Consider the following 19331-nt stretch of genomic DNA (forward strand, 5'->3'; position numbering starts at 1 on the left):
CCTCCTGGCTTGTAGGCAGCTACCTCTTGCTGCGTCATCACATGGCCTCTTCCCTACACTTGTAGAGAGGGAGAGTGACAGAGGGGTGTCTTTTCTCTTTTTTAAAATAAGGACATCAGTCTTATTGGATTAGGGCCTCACCCTTCTGACCTCATTTAACCTTAATTACCTCCCTAAAAGTCCTGTCTCCAAATACAGTCACTTTGGAAGCTAGGGCCTCAACATATAAATTTTGAGAGGACATGAGTCAATTCACAACAACTATCTTCTCAGTTTTTTGTTTTTTTTTCTTGAGATGGAGTTTTGCTCTTGTTGAACAGGCTGGAGTGCAATGGCGTGATCTCAGCTCACCACAATCTCCGCCTCCTGAGTTCAAGCAATTCTCCTGCCTCAGCCTCCTGAGTAGCTGGGATTACAGGCCTGTGCCACCACACCTAATTTTGTATTTTTAGTAGAGATGGGGTTTCTCCATGTTGGTCAGGCTGGCCTCGAACTTCTGACCTCAGGTGATCCGCCCGCCTCAGCCTCCCAAAGTGCTGGGATTACAGGCTGAGCCACCACGCCCAGCCTCTTCTCAGTTTTTTGTAAATCTAGAACTATTCTAAAAAATAAAATATATTAATAAAAAATTTAGATTCCCTAAGCAACCTAAGTGTCCATTAACAGACAAATGGATAATGAAAATGTGGTACATATACATGATGAAGTATTATACGGCCATGAATAAAGAATAAGATCCTGTCATTTGCAAAAACATGGATGGAACTGGAGATCATTATGTTAAGTGAAATAATCCAGGCACAGAAAGACAAACTTCACATAGTCTCACTGATTTGTGGAAACTAAAAATTAAAACAATTGAACTCATTGAGATAGAGAATAGAAGGTTGGTTAACAGAGGCTGGAATGGTAGTCAGAGGCGGGGTGGAGTGTGGGCATGGTTAATGGGTACAAAAATATAGTTAGAATGAATAAGATCTAGTATTTGATAGCACGACAGGGTGACTACAGTCAACAATAATTTATTGTACATTTAAAAATAACTAAAAGAATATAATTGAATTGTTTGTAACACAAAGGATAAATGCTTTAGGTCATAAATACCCCATTTACCCTGCTGTGAGTATTATGCCTTGCCTGTCTGTACTAAAATATTGCATGTATCCCATAAATATATATATACCTACTATGTACCCACAAACATTTTAACAAAACTTTAGATACCCAAACCAAACTTTTAGAGATAAAAATACATCTGAGATGAAAATACATTGGATGTATTTTGCCATTGGATGGGAATGTAAGTGCCATTGCATGGGAATAATGGTAGATTAAACAATGCAGAAGAAAAAATTATGGATTTTGAAGACACAGCAATAGAAAGTTCACAAGGAGCCGCCTCCACCGTGGGCCTGTGAGAATCGAGGCCCTCGCCAGTGTACCCATGTGTCAAAACCAGTTTACGGCCCGGTACCAGTGGATGTTGGTGGTCTATGGGATCGGCTGGTGATCTATGGGATTGGCACCCGGTCTCTGGTGGGCTCAATGGTTTACTTTGGCCAGAAAATGGCAAAGTTGTCAGGTGATGAAGTACAGCAAAAGGATGGCTCAACAAGTGAAGTACCCAGTGAACTATCTGAACCCCCAAAAGGGTTTTATGTGGAAACAATTGTCACAGATAAGGAAGATTTTGTTCCAATTACTGAAAAGATCCTCAACAACTGGAAATCATGGACTGGTGGCCCTGGTGCAGAACCATGACTGGCTACTGAATTCTGAAAACTAAGACTTGGTTCAACATTTAAATTTGATAGATGCCTTGATTCCCATTTTGTGTTTGTGAAATGCATATATATTTAATTTTGCTGTAAAACATAATCACTAATAATATGCAATAAATCTTTTCTTGAAGGAAACTAAAAAAAAAAAAGAAAGTTCTCAATGAAACAGAGGGAGAAAAAAAGTCTAAAAAAAAAAAAAGTTTCAATAAGCATTGGAATAACTTTAAGTAGCCTAATATATATGTAATGGAAGTCCCAAGACAGAGTATACTAATTTGCTAGGGCTACCATAACAAAATACCACAGACTGGATAGCTTAAATAAAAATTTAAGCTCATGTTTCTGGAGGCTGGAAGTCTAAGATCAAAGTGCTGACAGGTTCTGTTTCTCCCGAGGCCTCTCTCTTTGGCTGGTGGACAGCCACCTTCTTGCTGTCTCCTTTCATGGCCTTTTCTTTGTGTGTGCCTCCCTGTTGTCTCTACCTCTTCTTATATGGACACCAGTCATATTTGATTAGGGTCCCACCCTTATAACTTTAACTTTAATTACCCCTTTAAAGGCCCCATCTTCAAATGCAGATTGAAGGGGGTTAGTTTCAATGTATGAATTCAATCCATAACAGACAGGAGATAGGAGAACAAAATTTTTTTGAAGAAATAATGGCTGAAAATTGTCCAATTTTGATGAAAACTCTAAACCCAGAGATCCACGAAGCTCAACAAACCTAAGCACAAGACACAAGAAGAAAACTATACCATGGCACATGACAACTTGTCCAAAGCCAGAGACAAAGAGAAAAACCTTAAAAGCAGCCAGAAAAAAAAAAAAGGTTTATAATGTATGGAATAAACAAGATAAGAATGAAAGTAGAAAGGTAGACTTCTTGTCAGAAACAATGCAAACCAGAAGAAAGTGAAGCAACATCTTTAAAGTACTGACGGAAAAAAAATTGTCAACGTAGAATTTTATACCCAGTGAAAACCTCATAAAGACTTCTTCAGACATATGAAAGCTAAAAGCTTTTCACTAGCAAATCTGTACTATAAGAAATGTTAAAGGAAGTCCTTGAGGCAGAAGGAAAATGATATCAGACGGAAATCTAGGTTTACACAAAGGAAAGAAGAGAATCAGAAGTGGCACCTATTTGAGTAGTAATAAAAGACTCTTTTGTTATTTAGAAAAACCTCTTTAAAGTATAATTGACCATTTAAAGCAAAAATAATGAGATATTGTGGGACTATAATAAGTACAGTTGACCCTTGAAAAACATGAGTTTAGACTGTGTGACTCCACATACACAGATTTCTAAAAATAAATGTATTGAAAACATTTTTGGAGATTTGAGACAATTTGAAAAAACAGATGAACTGCGTGCATATCTAGAAATATTAAAACAATTAAGAAAAAGGTATATCATGAATGCATAAAATATATGAAGATACTAAGCCTTTATCATTTACTACCATAAAAAAACCAAAAATCTATTATAAAAAGTTACAATTTATCAAAACTTACGCACACAAACACAGACCATATGTGGTGCCATTTGAAGTCGAGAAAAATGTAAACAAATATAAGAATGCAGTATTAAATCATAGCTGCATAAAATTAACAGCAGTACATACTGTACTACTGTAATATTTCATTGCCACCTCCTGTTGCTATTGTGAGCTCAAGTATTGGGATTATCTGCTTAAAACACCATGCGACCCTAATCTCCTTATGAGCAGTTGTCCCTTCAGTAAATTGCATATTGCAGTAAAAAGTGATCTCCCCCAGTTCTTGCGTATTTTTCATCATGTTTAGTACAATACCGTGAACCTTGAATAACATCATGGGACCCATACAAAGTGCCACTAGTGATGCTGGAAGTGCTCCCAAGAAGCAGAGAAAAGTCATGACATTAAAAGAAAAAGTTGAATGGCTTGATACATACCACAATTTGCGGTCAGACACTGCAGTTGCCACCATTTCAGACAGATGATATATCTTGTAAATGGATGGCGTGAACTTCCGGTATGGATAAATACAGTACAGAACTGACAATGTATGTTCTCTTCTTTATGATTTTCTTAACATTGTCTTTTCTCTTACTTACTGTATTGTAGGAATACAGGGTATAATACATATATAAAATACGTGTTAATCAATTGTTTAGGTTATCAGTGAGGCTTCTGGTCAATAGAGGCTATTATTAGTAGTTAAGTTAGTTAAGCTTGGGAGAAGTCAAAAGCTATAGGAGAATTTTCTACTGTACAAGACAAAGGGGGAGGGCAGTGCCCCTAACCCTTGCATTGTTCGAGGGTCAACTGTAATTATAATAAAAATGAGTTCTGAGTGTTGCTATGGGATTAAGTTGAAGCTGTGAGATAGGGATTGCGACAGCAGTGTTAATTGAAACTGCTTATTTCCTCAGAGAGCTTACAAGGTCAAACCATTTCTTACTTTTTCTCCATTAATTTGATCACAAAGTAAGATGATTACTGCTTTATCTGATTTTTACCACTTGTGGTCTTAGTATAGTAATATCTAAGCTCACAATTCCTCCAGGTATAAGATCGCTTTATAGTATAAAGATCCCTTTAGTCTGTCTGGATTGAGTGTGGTGGCTCACACCTGTAATGTTAGCACTTTGGGAGACCGAGGCGGGCTGATGGCTTGAGCCCAGGAGTTCGAGACCAGACTGGAAACATGGTGAAACCCTGTCTGTACGAAAAATGCAAACAATCAGCCAGGTGTGCTGGCGCGTGCCCATAGTCCCAGCTACTCAGAAGGCTGAGATGAAAGGACACCTGAGCCCAGGGAGGTCAAGGCTGCAGTGAGCCATGATGGCGCCACTGCACTCCAGCCTGGACAACAGGGTGAGACTCCATCTCAAAAACAAAAACAAAAAAAGCCTGTCTGGACAGACTGGCGGGGGTCAGAGTCCTGTCTTTACTAATTTCAAAAATAGTCATTTAAAATAAGTTTAGACTTAGCTTCTGACACAACTTGGATAGAACTCTCCTTTCTTGGGAAAATTAGGAAGAAGATGAGGTAAAAGTGTCTCCTTAAAAGTCAGAGGCAGAAATTTAACCGGGGGATCATAGATGGGCATAGCTAACTCGATAGGCCCTTTCTCTACCAGCTCGAGGTAGAGAAACACAAGAAAAACTCAACACCATAGGTTGTGTCATAAATAGGATAACGGGTTTGGGTTTGTAAAATCGTCTGGATATTTCCTTATTCCCACATTTCCTTATTCCCCCTTATTAAAAACACCACTTTGGGTCACTTTTTAATGGATTTATTTTATTTATTTATTTTTTTCAATAATATACTCCTCCAGTAGAAGGCCAACGCCTTGATGGCAGGGCAGCTGCTTTGGGTTCGGAAAGTACAAGAACTAGTCTCCGGTAGGTGTGGCACAATGGAGAAGGAGGAACCATGCTTTATATTCATGCAAACATAAATCAGTGAAAAGCAATTGCCTGTAGGGATCAGGCCTGAGGGTGGGAGAGCAGCTGGGCAGAGATCAGCTACCATCTGGTATGATGACCTACATTTATTAATAGGAAAATGTGCATATTATGTCATTGAGTAAAACAACAGGTAACAAGATAGTGTGTAGTGTGCAAAGATAAATACTTGACAAGCTGTGCTGTGGTGTGATTTTAGATTAATTTTATTTTTCTTGTTTGTTCATTTTCATGTCCTACTTTTTTTTTTTTTTTTTAACACAAGATACATGTTTTACTTACTAAACTAGGGGGAAATAATACGAGTTTTTAAAAAATTGAATAAGATTGTGGACCCTCACTGAGAATTCAGATACTCAAGAGACTTTTCAAAATTCTCACCTGTTTTCAGTGGCTTAGGGTGTTCTTACTTGGGGGACAGGGATTCGGGCACAGTCCCTTCAGTAGAAAATTAGCCGCTCTTCAAACAGCCCGCGCAGCTCTTGAAAGTACCAGGCTAAGGCATCCTCCAGAAACCAACACAGAAGTACAACCAACGTTTCTCAAGAACATTGGAAACAAGCTAATGGCCCAATATCATGTGATTTTTAAAGTAAATGATGGGACCGCCTGATAATTGGAATATTTGCAGCCATTAAAATCTATGGTTTATAAGAATATTTAATAACATGGGAAAATGCTCAAATTGTAACATTAAATTTAAAAAGTCATATGTGGTGTTATGCTATTTGAAAAGAGAATTATATATGCAATTTAATTTCCAAAAGGAAATAGACCCAAATGTTAATAAATGTTATCCCTGGGTAATAAAAATATAAATAATTTCAGTTTCTTTACCCCTTTCTCTAATTTCAAAAATTCCTACCATGACTTAGTTTTATAATTGGAACACAAAATGTTATTATTATAATTATTTTAAAAGAAGTTGGCTTATAGAACTGGAGAGAGGTTCATGACACAGGCTCTAAAGCAGACAGCGTAGGTAAAAATCCTGGCTCCGACAAGTCAGCAAGCCACTCTCCCTCTCTGTGGCTCAATTTTCTTTTTCTTTTTCTTTTTCTTTTTTTGAGATAGAGTCTTGCTCTGTTGCCTAGGCTACAGTGCAGTGGCATTATCATGGCTCACTGTAAGCCTTGACCTCCCAGGCTCAAGCAGTCCTTCTGCCTCAGCCTCCCAAGCAGCTGGGACTATAGGCACAGGCCACCATGCCTGGCTAATTCCTTAAATTTTTTGCAGAGACAGGGTCTCACTTTTTTGCCCAGGCTGGTCTCAGTCTCCTGGCCTCAAGGGATCTTTCCACTTTGGCTTCCCAAAATGTTGGGAATACAGACATGAGCCATTGTGCCTGGCCTAATTTCCTTATCTTAAAATAGAGATAATGATAGTACCTATTTCATAGGATGACTATAAGATTAAATGAATCAATTCATAATAAAGTGCTTAAAATAGTGCCTGGCTTATAGTAAACGCCTCCCAAAGTTATTATGATTGCTATTATTATTATTGTAGGTCCAAAGTTCTAGCTTCCTACCTATTCATAAGTTTAGCTTTTCAATAGAAGCTGTTTTCTAAACATAATCACAGACCTCCAAGATAAAGTGGAGCCTGTATACAATATTTATTGCAAAAAACTCTTAATAATTTCCTTTTGGATCAGGTATTTAGCTTGCTGAATTAGGCAATGAAGAGTAAACTAGTTAGAGAGCCAGCCTGTGGTTGCTTTTTTCTTTGTTTATGGCCTTGATGCTCTAGATGTGATCACTGAGTTATACCTGTTTATTCCAATAACAGAGGAGTAAAGAAGAGCTCTCTAAATTTTTCCTTGGTGCACTCCAAATTTATAGTTGTATCTCACCTCTCAGAATTTGGGTCCAAATTTACAGTTGTATCTCACCTCTCAGAATTTGGGTCCAAATTTGGGTGAAAAGTCAATGCTCAAGATCACCCAAATAATAAGAAGTAGATCTGGGATTTGAACTTATGTCTATCTGGTGCCACATTTTTTTTTTTTTTTTGAGATGGAGTCTCACTCTGTCGCCCAGGCTGGAGTACAGTGGCACGATCTTGGCTCACTGCAACCTCTGCCTCCCGTGGTTAAGCGATTCTCCTGCCTCAGCCTCCTGGGTAGCTGGGACTACCACCAGGCGACACCATGCCCTGCTAATGTTTGTATTTTTAGTGTAGATGGGGTTTCACCATGTTGGCCAGGATGGTCTCAAACTCCTGACCTCAGGTGATCCACCCCGCCTTGGCTTCACAAAGTGCTGGGATTACAAGCGTGAGCCACCACTCCCAGCCTGGCACCACACTTTACTGCTTAACCTATATCTTTTTTTTTTTTCTTTTTGAGATGGAGTCTTGCTCTGTCACCAGGCTGGAGTGCAGTGGAGTGAGCTCACTGCAACATCCACCTCCCGGGTTCCAGCGATTCTCCTGCCTCAGCCTCCTGAGTAGCTGGGATTACAGGCGCCTGCCACCACGCCCAGCTGATTTTTGTATTTTTAGTAGAGACGGGGTTTCACCAAGTTGGCCAGGATGGTCTGGATCTCTTGACCTCGTGATCCGCCCACCTCCACCTTCCAAAGTGTTGGGATTACAGGCGTGAGCCACCACACCCAGCTTAACCTACATCTTATGACACTTTCCAAATGAAAGAAGAAAAACTTCAAGAGGACCACTTTATCTATCAAAACCCAGTAGTGGGAGATAGAGAGGATCAGTTTGTTTTCCACTTCTCACTCCTAAATCTCATCAGCACAAAACAAATAAAGATCTAGCATGGCATCAGTGCAAAGATCAGCTCCTGACTCTAAAACAGAGCACAGAGCAGAAGGAAACTGTTTGCTTCATAAAACCAAGAATGGGTTATAAGTGAGGCCCCAAGTGCACCATGAATTGGGCTAGAAATCTGAATCCCAGTGTCATTATTTCAGGGAAACAGAGCTTCTCAGATGAGCAACTACTCTGGGTGAATGCTTGGGAAGCAACTGGTAACCTGGTGCTCTGAGAGCCTTGGGGTTTGGCCAGCTCCTATAGCATGAATGGTCTGTGCTGTCAATTCCTATCTCTCTGTCATCTGTATCCCTGCCTACCTAGTAGTGATCTCTTTCACCTGTGTTGCTCCTGCTTAAAAACTAGAATGCCACAACCTCTTCAAAGCCTGCCCCTACCCTCTGGGGACAGTGAACCATTCTGTCCTCTACTGAGCTCACTGGCTCTGGGCATTTTCCTCCATGGCATTCCTTTTCGCTGTGGATTGATGCTTTCTGTCCTCTCACACCCCAATGAATGCCTTGAGGTCAAAGCATACAACCTTTTTTAGAAAAAAATTCTTTTAGGATTGATGGAAATGCATTGAGATGATGGAGGTAAAATGATGGACAGTGCCTGGTGCACAATAGGTGCTCAATAACTGTTCTTCCACTTTATTGGTTCTCCCACTTAGTGTTCCCAGCACTCCGTGTGATTCCTCAAAGGCCATGGTTACTAAACAGATTTTTCGTGACTAAATAAATAAGTAAATAAATGAACACATTCTACCTCCTGCCTCAAGGGCAGGTGTCATGACTCCTGCTGAGCTCCAGGAATATCTCCTTATTTTCATTTATATCTCTGAAATATGTGTAACAACACTGGTCACATGGCTGGGTATAGTAAATAACTTAATTGATTTTCTTTTGTTGCAAAAGATGTTGGTAGATTGAAATTTTACCTCTAAGGCAGCTATAGGAAAGATGCGTTCTCCTATCTGTTTCATTTTGAGTAGAGTGAGATTGCCAAGGGTCTTATATACACAACTTTAGGTCTCTCTAAGAAAACTTTAGCTTAACCCACTTGCCAAGTAGAGGGTTGTTTTCCTTTCTTGATTTCTTTCTAAACAGTCAATAACTAATACAAACTCTAGAAGAATAAGCTCTCCAAAAGTGAGGACCCTGGTGAAATCCAAACATTTACTGCTATGATCCTAAGTAAGGGCAGGGAAGTCTCATTTATTTCCATATCCCTAGGGCCAGCCTAGTATTTAATGCATAGTAGAGACTCAAAAAAATATTTCCTTGATAAATGAAGTTGCTTTTAAGGCAGTAAAGAGAAGGAAATTTATTAAATCTGCAGTGTAATTTTGTGATTGTCTATGGCTTTAGAGTCACACAGTACAGAGATGAAAAAATAATAATTTGCCTATCTGGATAGAATCGTACAATTGAAAAAAGTGTTTTATCATGTATCATATGGTATTATTTACATACCATTCATTGAGCCTCTAGTGTATAATAGGTGCTTTAAATATCATTGTATCTAATCCTGACAACACATCTTGAAATGTTATTATAATGTCCATTTTACAGGTGGAAAAAACAAGCTTAGAGGGGCTAAATGATTTGCCCAAGGCCACAAACTAGTATTGGTCCCCACATTAAAATGTGAGCTTCATGTAGGCAGCATCTGGCACCAAGAATAGCGCCTGGCATATAGTAGATGCTAAATAAAGATTTGTTGAAGAATGAACCAGATCTGGCTGACTCCAAAGCTGTCATTCTTTTCATGACATTATTTGCTACTCTGTAAACTGTCTTTTGAAGTATCAGAGCAAGTAGCACACTTCTTTACATCCATGAGGACCTGAGGTCCAGGGAAATGAAGTTAATTTTTCTACATTGCACAAGAGTGGCTGGGCCAGGAGTGGAACTCAAGTTTTCTGATAGTATTATTTTCTTTTTTCTAGTCTGCATGGAGACCATGAGGCAGAGATAGGTTGTGGGCCACTTCCTTTCCTCAGGAAAGTTCAGGGGTCTGGCCTGGGGAGGAACATTTCAGAAGGAGTTATATCCAAAACTTTCTACCTAGAAAAGCGATTCAATGCTGGAGGAAAGTTATTTCCCCTGATAGAAGGATGGACTACTGGGGGATACTTTCTTATTCACAACACCGGAATCTGATGTTTTGAGACAGGGCTAGTCCTGTGGCTACCAGGCAGCTGAAACCTGACAGTGGCTACTTCATCACACAATTTTATTTCTCCTAATCATATCACTTAAAATGATCACGGGCCTTTAACTTTTTAAGGAAGAAATTGGTGTTAAATTATACATCTTAAAGTCATTATGTTTTTTTTGGCCAAATAAACCCTTTCTTCTCTTTTTTTCATTGCATTTTTAATATCAAAAAAATGGGGGCTGGGCGTGGTGGCTCATGCCTGTAATCCCAACACTCTGGGAGGCTGAGGCGGGTGGATCACCTGATGTCAGGAGTTCAAGACCAGCCTGGCCAACATGGTGAAACTCCATCTCTACTAAAAATACAAAAATTAGCTGGGCTTGGTGGCAGGTGCCTGTAATCTCAGCTCTTCAGGAGGCTGAGGCAGGAGAATCACCTAGGAGGTGGAGGTTGCAGTGAGCCGAGATCGCTCCATTGCACTCCAGCCTGGGCAACAAGAGCAAAACTCCATCTCAAAAAAAAAAAGAAAATGGCTATGAACATCCTACTGTTAGTAGTAGTTTGTAGCTATGGCAACTCATATATCTATTTGTTAAGTACCCAACTAGCTGTGTCTCTATGCTAGGTGTACAGTTAAATAAGTAAATATATACATAAATAAATAACTACAAATTTACAATATTCCACACAGCATTAAGGAGACCACATAAAATTGAACAAACATATACCAGGCCCAGAACCAAATTAACCTACTATCTGAGATCATGTGCAATGAAGTCATTATAGCTACACAGGACAAGAGACTAGACCATCTAAAAGTCATTTCTTCCTTGCTTTCAAGTTCTCCATCCTTCCTTTCTTTTTCCATTTGTTTGTTTTTAATCTTTGAGTATTTTGCCTGTTAATCTTTTCAAATTATCAAAGTCTGAGTGAATATAAACCAGAGCCTGTTCTAGTTACACCCACCTCAGGAATCCCCAAACCTAAACTCCCAGCAATAGCTTGCAGAAAAGCCATACAAACCATTCCTGGTTGGGAAAGAAGTCATCCTCATCAGCAGCTCATATGCTGACAAAGCCCAACAAAGATTACATGTGGCCATAATAACTGCATGGATATGCTTCTCACAGCTGACATGTCTCTCCCTTCCTGGATTCTCACACTGTGTCCGGTACATGCCCTGGCAAAACTCTCTCCAAAGACACCAGAGTACTGGAGCTAGGTTTTCCTTGTCTCTTGTTCCTCCCCTTATCTCCACACTTAATAACTCCACACTGCACAGTGGAACACTTGGCAAGGCAAGAAAGAAGTCAAGCCTGGATGCTAGGGACAGCTCCTGTCATGAGAAGGATCCATGACTGTCTCTTGCCCTTTTCTCTCCTCCTCAGCACACTTCTGCTTTCCCCTAATTTTTCCATCTTATACATATTTTATTGTTTTCTAAATATAGACATCCTAAAATCTCCGTGGAAAGACATCTATTGAAACCAGAGTGATAGCAAGTAATGTGCCCAGCAGGCAAATCGCAAAACAAATAGAGGGTGCACTCAGCACTTTTTTCTTCTGCTGCACAAAAGAACCCAAATAAGGCTCCTGGAACCATGGGTTGAGTAATCAAGTCCTTTTCCTGGATGTACAACAGCACAGCTTTGGGAGATAACTAATTCAGCTCATGTAATTGTACACCCGTCTAGAAGAGGAAAAGGAAGCACAAAAAGAGAGAAAAGGAGAACAGGCCAAACTTTTAATGGCTTGCCCTCCTTCTGCACCTGCCATGACTTGCAAGCAGAATATTGTGTCCCAGCTGGCCACTTGTCCTGAATCTGAGACCCCAAGATACCCATTGCCCTTGGAATTAAAGAATTATAAATGGAATTTTTGCACCTGCAAATTTAAAAAAGAAGAAAAGATAGTGAGAAAACTTGGAAAGGTCCCTTGAAACATTTCTATCACCCTTGTCAGGCTGTGTTTACTGCCCCTGGTGAATGCTAACCAGACACATGAGTAAGGACTCTTGAGGACCATTTAGCTGTTTTACTGAAATTAATTTTGGTTCCTACAGATTAACCATAAAGACATGCACTGGCTGCAGGTGTGCCAAAGCCAGCATTCGGAGAAAACCCAGCAAATTTTGTGGAGATAGTTAATGACTCCTGCAAAATTAATTTAAATTGAAATAGGATAAGAACATATGGAAAGAATCAATCATTCCTCATTTTGAATGAATGTTATTTTAGCATGCATAGATTTCTGATATAATTTTCTTCCTTTCCCTTAAGGGTCAAGAAGTACTCAAACACTAAGTCTTTTCGCAAAAGAGAAGATTTTTTTTTTTTTTTCTCCAAGAAAGAGGAGAAACGTGTTTCATAAATCTTTTTACTTGTCTAATGCGGAAATTTACATCTGGGGCTCCATAGACACTGCTCAAAGCCCTCTCAGAAAACACAACTCTGCTCTTGGGGTAATTATGCTTTCCTAGTGTCTGGACACTGGCTCTGGCTTCCATTTAGAATAAGATCTGGGCCCACTTGTTATGCATGTCCACATTAACTGGACAAGCCATAGAATTTAAATGTGATATGAGGCGAAAACACAGAGGCAATAGCAACAGAATAGGATTAGAAAAGTCTTTTTCAAGTGTTTGGAAGGCAAATACTATGTTAACAAAATCCCACAGCCACATGTTCACACTCTTGTACCCCCATTCCATGTGCAAAGCTATCTCCAGAGTTCTCTCTCCAGGGGAGTGAAACAGCGGCAGGCACACCCATCGTAAGCGGGGGCTCCCCCAGCGTTAGTGCCACCCATGACGTTTCTTCTCCAAGACCTTCTTCTAATCCCATTTATAGTTTATTTATCCAAGTTATTTACACTTTGTTCCAGAAAATAGTTAAGACAACATTAATAATATAAATCCTCATCCACATCAATCACAGATATCAACTGTCTAGTCTTTACTTATTCTTCATTCAACAAATATAGATTACGGTTTTGTGCCGTATCAGGTATTATTTTAGGCACAGGGCAGGAGAGAATATAAAGAAGAAGAAAAACTAGTCCCCTTATTCTTGAGGACGATATAATTTAGGGGTCAAATGGATGCATAAACTTCTAAATAAAAACATAGCAACATTGTTCATGTAAAAATCATCTACTAATATTTTTCTCTCTTTTCACTTTGCATTTATTTTCACATATATTTATTGAAAACCTATTATGTGTCAGGCAGTATGCTAAGAATTGGGGATATAACTCTGGATACAAAAATCCAAAGAAGAATTTCAAAACAACATTCCACAATTCCAGGGACAGCAGGAAAGAAGTCACAAGACATCTATTTGTAATGTTTGTGCCAATGGAGATGGAGCAGAGAACTGAGAAATTTTTTTTAAAAAGTCATTTCTATGTGGGTTGGGAAGAAATCCTAAATTTTGTGGAAAGCAAGGAAATAGGGAGTGGTAAGGAACTAATGACTGCCTAGTTCAGCTTTCCTTAGGCTAATGTTACAATTAATCCCTGTTCCCTGAGCATTCATCATTCTGGGGAGTGGGGGGCTGATGGTGGAGGATTAAATCCAGATTCCAGCAGTTGGGGGGCCAAGCATTAATTGTATAAAATTCACAAAAGAGGTCACCTGGAATTGGCTGTATAAATAATTAAAAAGTAGGGAAAAAGGGGAACATGAGATAGCCAGAAAAGAAAGTCTTTGAGAGAAAAGGAAAGCTGGAGGAAGATACAATAAAAGACAAAATGAGATAGTAACAGGCCAAAAGGGTAATATCTTTCCTCTGGTCCTGCTGACTAGAATCCTGGTTCAAATCCTTGGCCAACTAATTGGTGTAATCATTAGTTTATGTGCTCCATCTGCCTAGCATCCCTAGAGGACTGTGACCGTGTTCTGGTCATCCGTGTCTCCAAATCTCAGCACAGTGTCTGGCCAGAGTTGGCCTTCGGTAAGTGCTGCTTAAATAGATTTAAAAAAAAAAAGTGAATCATGTGAAAGAGAAGATAGAAATAAGTTAAACACACACGTATGAGGAGCTCTTCAAAAAAATTCATGGAAAATGTGTATTATCAAAAAACTATGCAGAGAATTCAAAATGTTTGCACTAAAATAAACTCATACTAATTTGTTATGGCATGTCTGAACAGGATCTAGTTTGGGGCACTAAGAAGGATAAGACATCAGTTTGAGAAGAGCCCCCATCAGAGCAACATGAATTCTGCTATTAATAAAATTGAAGCAAGAACTAATGTTAAGGCTGGGCACAGTGGCTCACACATGTAATCCCAGCACTTTGGGAGGCTGAGGTGGGCGGATCACCTGAGGTCAGGAGATCCAGACCAGCCTGGCCAACATGGCGAAACCCCGTCTCTACTAAAAATACAAAAATTAGTAGGACATGGTGGCACGCACCTGTAATCCCAGGTACTCGGGAGGCTGAGGCAGGAGAATTGCTTGAACCCAGGAGGTAGAGGTCACAGTGTGCTGAGATAGCGCTACTGTGCTCCTGCTTGGGACAGAGCAAGACTCTGTCTAAAAAAAAAAAACCAACATCAAATTTATGGTTTGTGTAGAAAAATAGTGAAATCATTGATGCTTTACAAAAAGTTTATGGAAACAATGTCCCAAAGAGATCAGTAGGGGTCTTTCTATGTTGCCCAAGCTGGTCTTGAACTCCTGGACACAAGCAATACTTCTGCCCCGGCCTCCCAAAGTGCTGGGATTACAGGGTGAGCCACCGTGCCCAGCCCTGAAATTCTTTTTGTTTCATAATCTTAAAAAGTCTTTAGCCGAGCCTGGTGTCTTACACCTGTAATTCCATCACTTTGGGATGCTGAGGGGGAAGGATTGCTTAAGGCCAGGAGTTCGAGACCAGCCTGAGCAACATAGTGAGACCTCATTTCTACTACAAATTTAACAAATTAGCTGGGTGTGGCAGCATGCACCTGTACTCCTAACTACTTGGGAGGCAGGAGAACTGCTTAAACACGTGAGGTGGAGGTTGGAGTGAGCGGAGACCATGCCACTGCACTCCAGCCTGGGTGACAGAGTGAGACTCCATTTCAAAAGAAAAAAAAAAAAAAAGACTGCCTTGACGCGGTTACATTCCCAGGACCCTACGTTCTTTAGGAAAAGACTAAATGGCTGGTATCATTGTTTACAAAAGTGTCTTCGACTTGATGAAGCTTATGTTGAAAAATAAAGCTTATATTTTTCATTTTTGTCTTTTAATTTAATAATCTTCCATGAACTTTTTGAAGTCCCCTCTATTCTGTACACAGGAGGCTTCAGTTACATCCCCTAAGTTTTGGTATGTTGTGTCTTCATTTTTCCTCTTTTCAAAGTACTTTTTGCCTCTCAAATTATTTTCTAATTTCTCTTTTGATTTCTTCTTTGTTCTTTGACCCATGGGTTATTTAGGAGTATATTGTTTAATTTCCACACATTGTGTTTCCCAGCATTTCCACAGGGAAATGACAATGTTAAACTGGGAAGCCCAAGAAGAACACCATTTGGAGAGGACAGGACATAGATTAGAATGAGCAAAAGGTTTCCTGGTGACCTCTGCTAATACACCTCATCTACATATACCCGCCCTCCAGCTCTCCACCCAGAGAACACAGACGTGATCAGCAGATACTTTTTTTTTTTTTTGAGATGGAGTCTTACTCTGTTGGCTGGAGTGCAGTGGCATGATCTCAGCTCACTGCAACCTCCACCTCCCAAGCAATTCTCCTGCCTCAGCCTCCCGAGTAGCTGGGGCTACAGGTGTGCACCACCAAGCCTGACTAATTTTTTTGTATTTTTAGTAGAGAGGGGGTTTCACCATGTTGGCCAGGCTGGTCTTGAACTCCTGACCTCAGGTGATCCACCTGCCTTGGCCTCCCAAAGTGCTGGGATTATAGGCATGAGCCACTGCATCTGGCCCAGCAAATACATATTCTTTCAACTCATGGATGAGAAATCGATGTCCACGCATGGTCTGACACAAGGTACCATGTAGCGTGTAGGAGAATTGGAATTCCAGGCAGGTGATAGGGCAAGATGGTTAGGAGGATAGGTTCAAATCTTCATTCTGCCATTTTTGGGCTGGGTGATCTTTGGAAAGGCACTTAATTTCTCTAGGTCTCAACTCATTTGTAAATTGGGATAATAGTACCTACCTCATAAGGTTATTGTAATAGTAAAAATAATTCACATAACCCAGCACCGTGGCAAGCTTTCAAAAAATGTTAGCCTGGTCAGGCACAGCGGCTCACACTTGTAATCCCAGCACTTTGAGAGACCAAGGTGGGCAGATCACAAGGTCAGGAGTTCAAGACCAGCCTGGCCAACATAATGAAACCCCATCTCTACTAAAAATACAAAAAATTAGCCAGGCGTGGTGGTGGATGCCTGTAATCCCAGCTACTCAGGAGGCTGAGGCAGGAGAATGGCTTGAACCTGGGAGGCGGAGGTTGCAGTGAGTGGAGATCACGCCACTGCACTCCAGCCTGGGCGACAGAGCGAGATTCCATCTCAAAAAAAAAAAAGAAAAGAAAAGAAAAAAAAAATCCGATGTTTTTGTTAGCACTTCGGGACCTGGAGCTGGAAGCCTTTAATATTAACATGCTGCTGTACTCTTGGGCCCCCACTGATTCCTGGGTTTGAATCCTGGCTCTCTCATATAATAGCTTAGGAGACCTTGACCAGGCCACTTACCCTCTCTGCATCTCGGTGTCCTTGTCTTTCAAAGGGGCCCTCACAAGGTGATTGTGAGTAGATGAATGAATATGGGTAAAGCTCAAATAGTCCCTGACCCATGCTAAGTAGAGACCCCATCCCTACACTGATTAAATTTAAATTCTTGCTAGGGAAACAGGCGAAAACCAATAAAGAGGTAATTATGTAAAACAGTTACCAATTGTGATAAGTGCTACGAAGGCTGAAATAAGGCTTAAAGAGAGAATGGGGAGGGGAACCTACTTAAGTGATTAGGTGGTCAGGGAAGCCTTTCCCAAGGAGGAAACATTTCAGCTAAAAGCTAAAGGATAAAAAGGATAAATAGAACTAAGGAACATCTTAATCTCAGCCTTACCAAGAGCTGAAGGAAATATCTTCAAGGCATAGGGAACACCAAATGCAAATAGCCAGAAATGCATTTCAGATTGAATTCCTACAATATCCGCTATTGTAGAATTCCTTAACATGAATGTATCATTTTTACATAAACATGATAGCAAGTGAGATACATGATGAGACATGAACACGTGTCAAATACACATTCCTGAACATTGCTCAGCATTTAATTTACCTGTGCCCATGTGTTACAATGGTATACAAATGTGTGCAATTTTATATAAACGGACACGTGTAGACCTGAATTTTTCTAAAAGACTAATGCAGACCTAAACATTAATTAGTGACACATTTAAGATATTCAATTAATGGGTAAGCAGAGACTGACTAGAAAAATTAAAAGAATAAAAAATGATGTTCAAATAAAAGCACAAAAGAGACAGGAGGAACTCTTGTTTTTAGGCTTGCACAAAAATTCACCTGGCAGCACAAGTTGACGTGTGACCTGTTTCCCGTGTGTTAAAAATTTTGATATATAACACGTTTGGATGTGCATGTTCCTGTGCTTTAGGGAAGTTCTTTTTTTTTTTTTTTTTTTTTGAGATGGAGTCTTCTTCTGTTGCCCAAGCTGGAACGCAGTGCTGCAATCTCAGCTCACTGCAACCTCTGCCTCCCAGGTTCAAGCAATTCTCCTGCCTCAGCCTCCCGAATAGCTGGGACTACAGGCATGTGCCACCATGCCCAGCTAATTTTTATATTTTAAGTAGAGATGGGGTTTCACCATGTTGGCCAGGTTGGTCTCAAACTCCTGACCTCAAGTGATCCATCTGCCTTGGCCTCCTAAAGTGCTGGGATTACAGATGTGAGCCACCGCGCCCATCCTCAAGGACGGTATTTTAATAGTTAGAAATATACATATTTAGAACAAGAAAGAAATGTCTGTGGAACCCCTAACATAATTTCACTAAACTCTTCAGTGTCACAGAACAGTTTGAAAAGCACTACTGCAAAATAATTCCAGATGGGAAAAAGTTAATTTTCCACTGTCCTCCATTCTCTCCTTAGTGACTAGTTTCATTTCATTCATTCACTGAACAAATGTACTGAGCTCTGTGCTCATTACTCTTTATCCCATGCTCTCCTCCTGCCCTCACCTATTCTCCATTCTTCTCTGCCCAGGGTGGTGGGAGCGGTCCCCTAAGGGCTGCATCATCCAGGATCTCTGCCTTCCAGCTTCTGATTCCCTACAGCCAGTGGGAGCAAGGCATGGTTCTGGCAGTGACGGGAACTGGAGCTCCTGCTGGGTGCTCCTCTTAGGCACCTCCAGTGCTCACCAGCTCTAGCAACAGCTTTTCCTCTCCTTTGTAGGCTAACTGCTCCCCTCTTTTGCTAGTCTCTTGGTGCTTCAGCATCCTTTGTGGGTTTCCTTAACCTTGCCCACACTTCTGTAAACTGCCCCTTCATTAACATCTCTTCAAAATCCAAAATGAATGTATTTTCTTTTGCCTGCTAAGACCCTGACTCAAGCCTCTACTATGTTCTAGACCATCCCTGTCCAATAAAAGGATAACAGGAGCCATATATATACTTTTAAATTTTCTAGTAGCCATGAAAGACAGTAAAAAGATGCAGATAAAATTAATTTTAATAATATATCCTATTTAACACAATACATCCCAAACATTATCATTGTAACATGTAATCATTATAAAAATTTATTAGTGAGATAGTTTACATTCTCTCTCTCCCTTTTTTTTTGAGACAGTCTCTGTCTGTCACCCAGGCTGGAGTGCAGTGGCGAGATCTCGGCTCACTGCAACCTCCGTCTCGTGAGTTCAAGTGGTTCTCCTGCCTCAGCCTCCTGAGTAGCTGGGATTACAGGTACCCGCCATCACAACTAGCTAATTTTTGTATTTTCAGTAGAGACGGGGTTTCCCCATGTTGGCTAGCATGGTCTCGAACTCCTGACCTCAGGTGATCTACCCGCCTCGGCCTCCCAAAGTGCTGGGATTATAGGCCTGAGGCAGCACGCCCGGCTGTCTCTCTCTCTTTTTTTTTTCGTTGAGACAGAGTCTCACTCTGTTGCCCAGGCTG

The 19331-nt window shown here is 40.4% G+C and overlaps 1 pseudogene; it reads left to right on the top strand.

Moving 5' to 3' along the window:
* Positions 1 to 1300: 1300 nt before the first annotated feature.
* Positions 1301 to 17277, top strand: LOC117979408 (small integral membrane protein 26-like; annotated as a pseudogene).
* Positions 17278 to 19331: the final 2054 nt, after the last annotated feature.

The sequence above is a fragment of the Pan paniscus genome, chromosome 13, assembly GCF_029289425.2.
Source record: "Pan paniscus chromosome 13, NHGRI_mPanPan1-v2.0_pri, whole genome shotgun sequence".
Taxonomy (NCBI): Eukaryota; Metazoa; Chordata; class Mammalia; order Primates; family Hominidae; genus Pan; species Pan paniscus.